Raw genomic sequence first — 12,041 nt, 5'->3', positions numbered from 1 at the left:
GTTTTACAGAGTGAATTGGGTAGACTTAATGAATTTATTGCGGAAAATAGGAGTAGATTGGAATAGGGATATAAAGCTAATCCTTATAACCAATACAGATGTCTATGAGGCTTCTAATTAGGTGCGATTGAGGGATCAGATGGGCAGTGTTAGGAAGAGGAGTATGGCATGGGGTGTCCATTATCACCTGCGCTGTTCCATAATTATAAGAGATTTAAATAATTTCAAATGAGGTTAAAATACCTATTTCGCTCAATACCACTTTCAGTGACCTTATAATAACTATAACAAACGAAAAATGTAAAAATTGCGAATATTTTTCATTGAAAAGACTGATTATTGAATAGTTCGCTCGAAATTTCCTACGGCAGTCCAATCCAATAAAAACCAATATCGCTCGCGTTGTTGTTTATTGTGTTTTTCAAAGAAATTTTTACATTAACACATAGATAATAAAGCATATCTATGAAATAATGCGAATGTGTTATCCCCGAGATTACAGACGAAAGGGAAAAAGTCCAAATACAAGCACTATCGGCTTGATTACCTTGATATTGCGGAATTCCGTTTCCTTCGAGTTTTTTCCTGGGATATCTTGTTATCTATCACTGGAATCGCGTCTTCCGTCATCTCAACAGAAAATACCTTCCATCGCCGGTTCTTTTCTGCCGTTTTAAATCATCTGTGATCTCTGAACTGTTCAAACCGATTGTTAATTTTAATGAGGAATCGAAACTCGATTCTGCCGACGACTGATTTCGTGCTTAGCTTTGTTGTGCATAATTGCGTTTGTTGTTGCGTTGTTTCATGTTGACACATTTATTTAAAAACCTTTGTTGCTTCAGTTGCTATGCTCATGCATTCAGAATATATCGTGAACTCTTGTTTGAGCTATGAAGTTTGTGTTGTGCTTATGTGGTGGTGGGATATTGACAAATGTGGAATTCATGGCTCAAATACCTTTAGAAGATACAATGCCATGGATACAAAAGTAAGTTATGTGCGGTGTACGGTTGACGCCATTTCAATTATTCATGTCTCAGGTTGCCAACTTTTGGACTACGTTTGCGTGTTAATAAAAGAACAGCCGAAATGTGTGGCTTATTTAGGTATAAGTAGAAGCATATGTTAATGGGAGATTTTACTTTTGTATTCCAAACGAATTTCCATAGATTTTACGATAATTTCAACGTGTTTCCGGGTTTTCCCTTGCTCCATATTTGATGATGATATTGTCCGATTCAATTTCCTTGATGAAACGAGCGCGAAGCTTCTCAATATAAACTTTTGCTGGTAAAAATAGTTAAATTTGTAGTCTTCTTGAACTATCTTCAATGTACAAATATCATCACGTGTTGAACAACTTTGCTACGAGAACTTTACTGCTATGAAAACGTTATGAGGCGGTCGTTAATGAACTTTCTGGACCTGTTCATGTTTAAGTTTTATAAATACTAACCAACTGGGTTACGTTAATCTACAGGCAGGACATCAATTGCATAATTGGTCGGAACTTTGATTCGGTCAAAAGAAGTATTGATCACTATGCTAGCTGAGTGCGTGTAGGTATGGGGAAAGCTGTAAGAAATTAATAATGGCTTAGAACTATTTCTGTTTTTGAACAGTTTTTCAGAACCTTTTTAATGAAGGGTAATCCCATATATGGTAAATCTATGGGTCAATCTACAGGGTAAAAATAGGGTAAATCTCAGTACCTAGTTCACTATTTTGTCTCGTAGTTCTATAATTAATTAATTTGAAGCAGGAGTAACTTATCTTGTACTGCATTTTGTCACATTGAGACTCGAGGACAAGGCATTCCAAAAGATTGTTCCGTAGCTTATATAAGAATGTAAATGTCAATGACCTCTTCTGTATATCAAGTTCAATTTTTCAATTGCATTATGCAATACATATATACTGTATACAGATATTTCGAGTACTTTCAATACTTTTTCCGAGTGTACAGGTATTATAATGGCTCATTAAATCCGTTTTCTGTTAAAATAAAATTCTAAAATATTGCAAAAAGCCCACTATGTTCGGCATTAAAAGTACAGTACGTTATGCTGCCATCTTGGGACGGTTGGAAAAACTAGCTTCTGGAACTAATTACATTTTTTTAATCTCCATCTAGGCTTCGCTTCGCAAGTATTTGCAAAATAAGGAAAGACGATTTGTGTGACGGTCGGCAAGTTATGTAGTGGAATTGGGACAGGATATTATTTATAAGTGAGAATTCCTTGTTTGCAAGCGAAAATTCTTCAGCATTCAGCCATGGAAGAATTTTTTTCGATAGCTTATCATCGCTTATGTTAAATGACACCGTTTTGGACGTTTGGAAGACAAATTACACGTATGTCGATTTGATGGTGAGTTGATCATTATAAAAGTAGCACAATATCCCTTTAAAACATCTCTACTAGGTTTTAATTATGGTTAATATCTCTGAGATATCACTGGTAAGTAACTGCAAGATATTTTATCCCTGGTCTAAGCCAGGTTTCTTGTAGATGTTTCAAAATACTTCTGGATTGCGGTACGCCAGTGTACATACGTATCTTCGATTGACAGTCTTGTCAGTGGTTAATGCTTTCTATGTATACTTTTATCGGGATATCCTTGTTCTTATTCAGCATTTAACGTGTAGATGAAACGATAGAAACATGGCGACAACATATCTTCAGAGAAAAGTAATGAAATCAAGGAAATTAAGCTAGTTATTCGGACTAACTTTGTCGTTCCACACGAAAACTTTTCGTGTGGAACTACAAAGTTAGTCCTTTCATTTATTTATAATGAATCGGTTCCATAAAGTTACGCCAGAAACCATTAATTAGTTATTCGGAAGAAACAGTCGTCGAGTTCAGACTAATGAATGTGCTGACACCGTCATTTCATCGTGATTCATCGTATCCGTTAATAGTCGATTAATGAGAACATTTTCTTACCTTGAGGGACGCCGGTGCGGTTTTGGAAGCATTTCAAATTAGCGTAGTTATGTCGAATGATGATTACATGTCTACTTTTTATTTATGTTGACTATATGACGTCTGTCGGTTAAATATGCTGAGCTCCTTTTTGCCTTACTAAATCGTATATGTAAATATGAAAGTGTTTTCTATCTCAAATAGTTGAAAATAATTCCATATAATTACCGGATTCGTGAGCTTCGTAAAGTTCATTTCGTTAGATAGCTCTCAGGACTTGGTCGGGCGGTTGCTTCTCTCTGTTTATTAAAGTAATTCCCCTCCCCTTAAGAATAAATAGCCCTCAGTAATTATTAACGGTTCTTTAAGTGAACGTACCTTCATTATCATGAGTTTTTTAATTGATGTTATACTGTTCTTTTAAGTGTAAGATAACCTAAGTAAAAGTTTACATAAAATCTTTGGATCCAACTCCGAGACAAGAATGTATTTCGTATATCCTGTAGAAGATTCTGATTTCATGTATTGAAATGGAACTAACAAAGGAAGTGGGTACGGGTCCATGCTATTTATTTTCTTCTGGGAATAATAGTTATGGGGATATTTCACAAAGTTGTTTATTTTCGAGTATTTTTTCGTTACTCGGTAGCCATCATGGAAATGTTTTGACGTTATTACTAATTTATCTGTGTCCTTCCCATGACAATTACTCATGCTAATCAGAACTTTCATTCAGCTGCAATGCCCCTATGATATAAAATAAGTAATTTCCATAGATTCAAACGAAGGAATTGAAATGCAGTCGCATTTTGGGCCAATTTCTTATTCATTTCTGGTTTGATAAACACCGGAGTAACATCAACATCCCATCAATGAAGTCGTTCTCCGTCATGAGTGATTTCATATTTGAATTTAATGTCTTTCTATATGTTGTCAATGTTTTGAAACATTTTGTATTGCTGTTATAATTAGAATCAACGACTGGAGATATTTGGTCCAAGGTTTTCCGTTGATAGATCAATAGTTCAGTATTCGTTGATGCTCTATGATTATATAAATGTTATTGTTCTTAATTAAACTGATTGTGAAATATGTGCCATTTCTCTATGTAGATGGAAATACGATATTGTGATGATCTCGGAACGAACGCCGATGAAGAATTCACATGACATACTGACGACATATTAAGGTAATGTGTTATTTATTTCCAAGGGTAAATTCACCTTAGTAAATGTCTTGTTTTGTTGATGAAGGAAAAAGACCGAGGATATATTGGGACATTAATAAAAGTTTTAACTAATATCAGCCCATTTGTAGGTATAATGTACATAGTTTGAGCACTTTTCTCTGTCCGAATCTTAAGCATTATGATATCTGTTATGGTGTTTAGATACTTCAATGCTAAACGGCACGAATATCTGAAGATACAAGGACATGTCTCAGAAGTAGTATGAATTGAGTGGAATTCGTGTCAGTCGTACCTTGTTTTACTTTTACATTTTGTTAATTTGGAGATCACATTTAATGCCAATGTTTCATTATTTTATCATTAAACCTTGCATCGACTCGCGGCGTACTGAGGTATGTAAAATACAATTGAGGTTTGTTTGTATTTCCATGGAGACGAATTCATGTTTTCGTCCTGTGCAAATTCGACACAATCAAAACAAATTCGCTTTTGCTTTATGTTTTTCATGTGTCAAAATTTTTTCACTCTTACATGCCTCTACACCGTCATTAAATCTGTCATTTCAAGTTAAATATTCATTAATTGTGGTTCATTTTGTAAAATACGTATTTCTGTCATAGCAGTAGTCATGTGCCTACGTGTATTTATCGGAATATTTTTTCCAAATGTGAACGTTGATCTAAAAGTATTTTGAACTGAGGTTTTTCCTTCTCAGGATTATTCATTGTTCAAATGTTGACCTTGTGGTGTTTAATTCGAAACTAGTCTACGAGTTATTGTATGCTTTCTTGTTTATATTACATTGATAAAATTATTTAAATTTAAATATAATCCCAACTAGGTTTTTCGTTTTTTATTTTATTAATTAGCTTAAACTCTAAATCTTGTTTGAGTATCTATTTTACGTTTCTGGGAAGTGTTGAAGGACCAAATGGTCAAAGCAGTAGGGACTGAATGAGTAGAATAATCGCATTATTAGACAAAGATGCTTCCACGCAAGTTGTGGAGGTTTTTATATGGTTTTCAAGTCAAAGACAAAGTTAGTGGTTCTCAGGATCATCGAATAACAAAAGGATGAAGGACGGCAGGGATGTAAATAATTAATAGCTAATGGGATGATCAGTTTGGGTGCACATATGTGATGCCATTGCAGTAATAAGGTCACTACATAAGAGAGAGGAACATAAGATAATATAATAAGGACGTATATGTCTGTAATGTAGATTTTGAAAAGGCATTTGATGGCGTGAATAGGGAAAACCTAATGAGTCTATTGCATTAAATAGGAATAGATTGGGATAGGGAAAGGAGACTAATCCTTATAACCTATTAATGTCTATGAGACTGCTATCAGGTGCGAGTGGGTGACGGAGAGAGTCCAGATTGGCAGTATTAGGAAGAGGTGTATGGCATGGGGTGTCAAATATCATCTGTGCCATTTAATACCATCATCATCATTTATTCACCAGGAAACCATATGTGGTTTGGGTTTTTTTCAAAGCAGAATGTACATATATGTATGTGAAAGGATAGAAACATGAGGATACATTCTAGCTGTAATTCAGACATATTCATTGATTATGAGACAGATTATCATCCACTCTATTAAACATTCTTTCAAATGGGAAATATCTTAATTTACACTTAAAGGTCACTAAATACGTGTATGATTTAAGAAAAGAAGGGAGTTTATGGTACAAAATAAGTCCCAATGTTCTTGGGCTCTTGATAGGTTCATGTTGGCACAAAATTGCGGTGTGGATTGTCTATATTGCGGGCACTGTGATTGTTTGAACGTCAGCATTAGTAGGGAAAGTCTTTAATTTCATTATTGCGTGTACAACGGCAGTGAAAATATAAATATACGGAGGAGGTCAAAGGTTAAACTGCCCAAAAATAATGGAAGACTAGGGGCGTGCGTCATGTAACGTATAAATGTTTGAAGGGAAACGACATAATGGGGACAAGAACTTGTTGGGAGATAGGAATGAAAGTTGGCGGGGAATTCATTCAAAAAATCAATTAGGTTTGATCGAATGACCAAGATTTAGTTTATCAGTGAGTCACTGATGGGAGTTGGAATAAACATTGCTGAGGTAATTGGAATTTCAGTACAATAGATATGTGGGATGAGAATAAATGTTAATAAAGCACAGGGTATGCGGTTATTTTCCAGAAGGAGAGAGGCAAAGAGTTAAAAATAAGGATTTTATCTTAAACTAGGGCATGTGGAACAGTTGATACGTATCTCGGTAAGTGTAACTGGACCAAAATGGTCGAAGCAGTCCGGATGTAAGGAGGAGACCAATTGCGTTTGTTGGCGGAGAAGCTTTCACGCAATAAGAAGAGGTTGTATGCAACTGTCAGGATGTGGTAGCAGAAGGAGAGTGCTGCAGTATTCCATGGTACATTACAGTGCATTGCATTCTTTCAGAAAATTTAGCCAATGAGAGAAAGGTAGTAGTAGTATCTAGGGTAGGCGATTGAGAGCTGAGGTCATTTGTGCCGTTAGGGAAGGAGAGGCAAGGATGAAGTGTGGAGAGAAACCAAGCGTCGGCATTGGCCCACTCTGATAACAGTTTAACATCTCATTAGCCTACTCTGTTGCAGTTTAACATCTCATCCGATGGACGGCATACTCACTCAAAGTGCCCTCCACAAAGCACCTCAAGTAGGGATACCACTGAAAAGTATTCAACATCGCTGGGATTTGAACCCGGACCCTCTCGGTAGGAAGCCAGTACGATAACCACCGCACCATATCAATCCCCCAAGAGAAAGGTGCATGCCAGCTAGGTGCCGTCAAAAGACTGCCTTTTTAATAGTCTAGCCTTGGAGCACGGTGAACATGACCTGAATTTTTTGGAATAGGTGGTCACTGGTGACGAGACGTAGGTATTTGAGTTGAAGCCAAGTATAACCCCATTGCGTACCGTTTTGGACCATTGGATTACACGAAAGAGACCGTGAAGAAGTGCCTGAATGAGATTCCCATCAACGCCTTCCCAGAAGCGTGGCGAATGGACTGACGTTGGCGTGTTGATGTCCAAGGGTGCTGCCTTGAAGGGTTTTAATGATTTGAACTTTGATCTGTGATTGTTTCCCCCCCCCCTTGATTAATTCCACTTCTTGATGGGATGGACGCTGTGTATTCTTGGACATAAGTCAAGCCTTTTCAACCTCTTTCGATGAATTAGGGAGAGAGGAATAGGTGATTCAATGCACACATCACGAATACATGGCAGAGTGATGATGAATTTCAAGGTTTTCCACGATGAATAAACTCAAGAACATTCAGGTAAATGCTAAATTTATAAAGAAACAATTCACATTTATTCGTAAACATGTTATAAGTGTTAACAACATTATAATTTGATCTTTTCCTATATGACCCTAGTACTTTTCCGTATATTCTGTCCTGAAAATCAAAATTTCATCTATTGGGACAGGAAATTACAGTAACTGCACGTCCTGGAAGCTCATCGCTTGCTATTCCCTCCAATCAAATCTATTTTCTCCTTCATTTACGAAAGAAACATTGATTAAAAGCCTCCGAAACCAATGCTTACCCTATTGACTCAATGTATGCACTGGTAATCTTTAAAGTTTAAGGTGCATCTATGACTAGGGTCATCGATAACATTCAAAACTCCAGGTTTAAACAACGTTAAGGTATGTAATTACATAAAAATTATGATCTATGCATAGGAATGTACTTTTCTATAGGGTTAGTCCACCATTTAATGGTAGCTACTGAAACATCTTCAACTCCATACTTAACTTCCTTCATCCCGTTCCACATCCCTATCCTATTCCTACATCCCTATCCTATTCCTACATCCTCAATTGCCATTCACATTCTCCCCATTTCATTTATATATATATATATATATATATATATATATATATATATATATATATATATATATATATATACTATACATATATATACTATATATATACATATATAGTATATATATATATATTTCTATATTTGTATAATATCTATATATATATATAAATATATGTGTGGAAATGTGTATATATATATATATATATATATATATATATATATATATATATATATATATATATATATATATATATATATATATATATATATACACATTTCCACACATATATTTATATATATATATATATATAGATATTATACAAATATAGAAATATATATACATGTGGTAGTCCAGTGGGTAAAGCATTGGACTATTGACCAGAAGGTCTCTCGTTAAATTCCCGGGCAAGTCTCTGGGCACCTGCAGCTCCACCCAAGCTATCTGATTTTTTGGTTACCAGATCTTCCTGGGAAACCATAACCAGCACAGGGAAAGGAGCCGGCCCCCCTACCCTGATGTTAGAATTCCACACGCCGTATAGGGCTTAGTACTTGGTGAACTCTACCATCACCTACCAAACCGACCTTCGGGTTGATTACTGTGTTTATGGTTTTTTATGTACATATATGTGCATATGTATATATGTGTGTGTGTATATATATTATATATTTATATATATATATGCATGTATGTATGTATATATATATATATATATATATATATATATATATATATATATATATATATATATATATATATATATATATATATATATATGTATTTATATATCTATATATATAAAGGAGAGTGTTTGTTTGTATTTATGTAATTTGTTTACTTTTTTGCTGTCATAGAAACACAACAACCTCCTGTAATCCATCTAACCCAAAAACATTATGGGAAAAATATAAAGAATCAATGAGTGAGGATATACTGGCTAAAGTTCGAAGTGAAAATCCTACATTGGATGTTATGTTTAACTCCGACATTTTTAATAAAACTTTGATTATTTTGGAGGAAAAGTGTATCACCATGGTTAACAAGACTTTAGTGGAACTCGGTCTTTTTGCACCTGTACAAGATCAACAGGGTGTATTTTATCCAGATTATATACGTGAAACTAGCTACAATGTCTTAGACTTAGAAGCATACATCGCAGATAAAAAGCCACTTCTTAATGAAGATCAGAAATTCGCGTACGAAACAATAATGGATCAAGTAGATAAACAAGAAGGAGGTATCATTTTTCTTGATGCTGCTGGTGGCACGGGAAAAACATTTTTAATTAATTTAGTTCTCGCTGAAATCAGGGTTCAAGGAGAAATTGCTCTAGCCGTTGCATCTTCAGGTATTGCAGCGACATTAATGGAAGGAGGAAGAACAGCCCACTCTGCCCTTAAGTTGCCACTTAATATTTCCCGACAAGAAAATCCCACATGTCATATAAATAAAACAAGCGGCCAGGCACAAGTTCTTATAGAATGTAAATTGATAGTATGGGATGAGTGTACGATGGCTCATAAAAAATCTCTTGAGGCCCTCAACGCTACACTTCAAGATCTTAGAGGAAACTGCAGTTTAATGGGAGGAGCTCTGGTACTCCTGTGTGGAGACTTCCGTCAAACTCGGCCTGTCATTCCAAAATCGACTCCAGCCGATGAAATTTATGCCTGTTTAAAACATTCTGTTCTATGGAATCATGTCCAAGAAATTAGCCTTAAACAAAACATGCGAATCCTCTTAAGAGATGGGAATGCTCAAAATTTTGCAAATAAACTTTTGGAGATTGGAGAAGATAGATTAGTTATTGAAGCATCTGGTATGATAAAATTGTCATCAGATTTATGTGTATCGGTGAAAACTGTCCGCGATATGATACAAGCAGTCTATCCTAACGTTAATCAAAATTATAAAAATTTAGAATGGTTGCGAGAAAGATCCATTCTTGCTCCTAAGAACGATGATGTTAATGAAATTAACAAGGAGATACTAGCCATGCTGCCAGGAGACGTGATTGAATATAAATCGGTTGATACCATAGTGGATGCTGACGAAGCCGTCAATTATCCAACGGAATTCCTAAATTCACTTGATCCAGCTGGATTGCCACAACATCGCCTTATACTTAAAGTAGGATCTCCAATCATTTTATTGCGAAATTTAGATCCACCAAAACTCTGCAATGGGACACGATTGTGTGTGACAAAATTAATGAAAAATATAATCCAGGCAGTCATTTTAACTGGAAAAGGTGAAATAATTTTTATTCCACGGATACCTCTAATCCCAACTGATCTTCCCTTCAACTTTAAAAGATTACAGTTTCCAGTCCGGGTAGCTTTTTCAATTACCATTAATAAATCACAGGGACAGTCTTTAAAGTTTTGCGGTGTTGATCTAAGATCGCCATGTTTTAGCCACGGGCAACTTTATGTTGCTTGCTCCAGAGTAGGTTCGCCTAAAAATTTATATATTCTTTCTCCTGGATATGAAACAAAAAATGTAGTTTATAAACAGGTGTTAAATAAAAAAGATTCTTAAATTTGTATGAAGTAGTGTATTATTGTACTTTATACCTGTAATTTGTTGTTTTTATTTATGTAGTATATTTATATTATTGTTTCTCCCTAACCCGTGCAAAGCCGGGTATTCAGCTAGTATATATATATATATGAAAATAAATATATATGTAACCATAAACACAGTAATCAACCCGAAGGCCGGTTTGGTAGGTGATGGTAGAGGTCACCCAGTACTAAGCCCTATACGGCGTGTGGAATTCTTACATCAGGGTAGGGGGGCCGGCTCCTTTCCCTGTGCTGGTTATGGTTTCCCAGGAAGATCTGGTACCCGAAAAATCACTTGAGCTTGGGTGGAGCTGCAGGTGCCCAGAGTGCCTTGCCCGGGAATCGAACCCAGGACCCTTTCGTCAGCAGTCCAACGCTCTACCCACTGGACTACCACAACCCATATATGTATATATGTGTATATATATATATATATATATATATATATACATGTGTGTAAATATATATATATATATATATATATATATATATATATATATATACATGTGTGTATATATATATATATATATATATACATGTGTATATATATATATATATATATACTACCTTGATCAAAAAGTTCCCGGAATAACCACCGTGTGGCGCTCCCATCGTTCCGATTTGAGTTCTGTTTTTTTTGTTAAATTGGTACATCTGTTGTTGATATTCCCTTTAAATCTTAGTGTCATAACTTGACATTTGCAAAAGTTACGTAGCCAAGAGTACATCTATCTCTGTGTGTGTTGGCGATTTTTTACAATTGCAGAAATGGATTTAAATTTGCAACAACGAACTTGTATTAAATTTTGCGTAAAAAACGGATTTAGTGGCGCACGGACGTTGGAAATGTTGGAAAAGTGTTTCGGCAACGATTCTCTAAAAAAAACGGTCGTTTACCAGTGGCACGAGCGGTTCAGAAGTGGTCGTGAGTCAATCGAAGATGATGAACGCAGTGGCAGACCATCGACATCGAAAGTCGGTGAAAAAATTGATAAAGTAAAAGAAATGTTGGTCAATAACCGCAAATTAACCATCAGAGAAATAGCGGAGGACTTGAACATTGCCTATGGATCCACCCAAGACATTGTGGTTAATGATTTGGGTTTCCGTCGTGTAGCAGCAAAGTTGGTGCCAAAAGACCTCAATTTCATGCAAAAAAGAGACCGTGTTGACGTCGCAAAAGACATGATTTGCGAGGCTAAATCCGATCCCACATTCATCAAAAGGATCATTACTGGAGACGAGACGTGGGTTTATGAGTACGACACGCAATCCAGACATCAGGCAAGTGAATGGCGTTCACCAAATGAGCCGAGACCAAAAAAACCACGTCGTTTTCAGTCAAAAAAGAAGGCAATGCTGACGGTTTTCATGGATTAGAACGGTGTAGTGCATCATGAATTTTTGCCAGAAGGCCAGACAGTAAACAAAGAGTATTATTTGGGCGTTATGAGACGTTTGCGTGAAGCAATTCGCGGAAAGAGACCAGAAATGTGGGCAG

General features: G+C 35.8%; 1 protein-coding gene across 2 annotated transcripts in view; it reads left to right on the top strand.

Annotated features, from left to right (window-relative positions):
• Nucleotides 1-2,197: 2,197 nt before the first annotated feature.
• LOC139686230 (uncharacterized) overlaps nucleotides 2,198-12,041 on the top strand; it is a 64,180-nt gene continuing 54,336 nt past the window's right edge. For both annotated transcript variants that reach the window (XM_071583389.1, XM_071583388.1), the window contains exons 1-2: nucleotides 2,198-2,372; nucleotides 4,043-4,119. The gene's annotated coding sequence lies outside the window, so the exon portion shown is untranslated. The remainder of the gene's footprint in view (nucleotides 2,373-4,042; nucleotides 4,120-12,041) is intronic.

This window comes from Hetaerina americana, unplaced genomic scaffold (assembly GCF_022747635.1).
Source record: "Hetaerina americana unplaced genomic scaffold, ioHetAmer1.1.p SCAF_135, whole genome shotgun sequence".
Classification (NCBI taxonomy): domain Eukaryota; kingdom Metazoa; phylum Arthropoda; class Insecta; order Odonata; family Calopterygidae; genus Hetaerina; species Hetaerina americana.
This window is presented reverse-complemented; position numbering and strand designations above follow the sequence as displayed.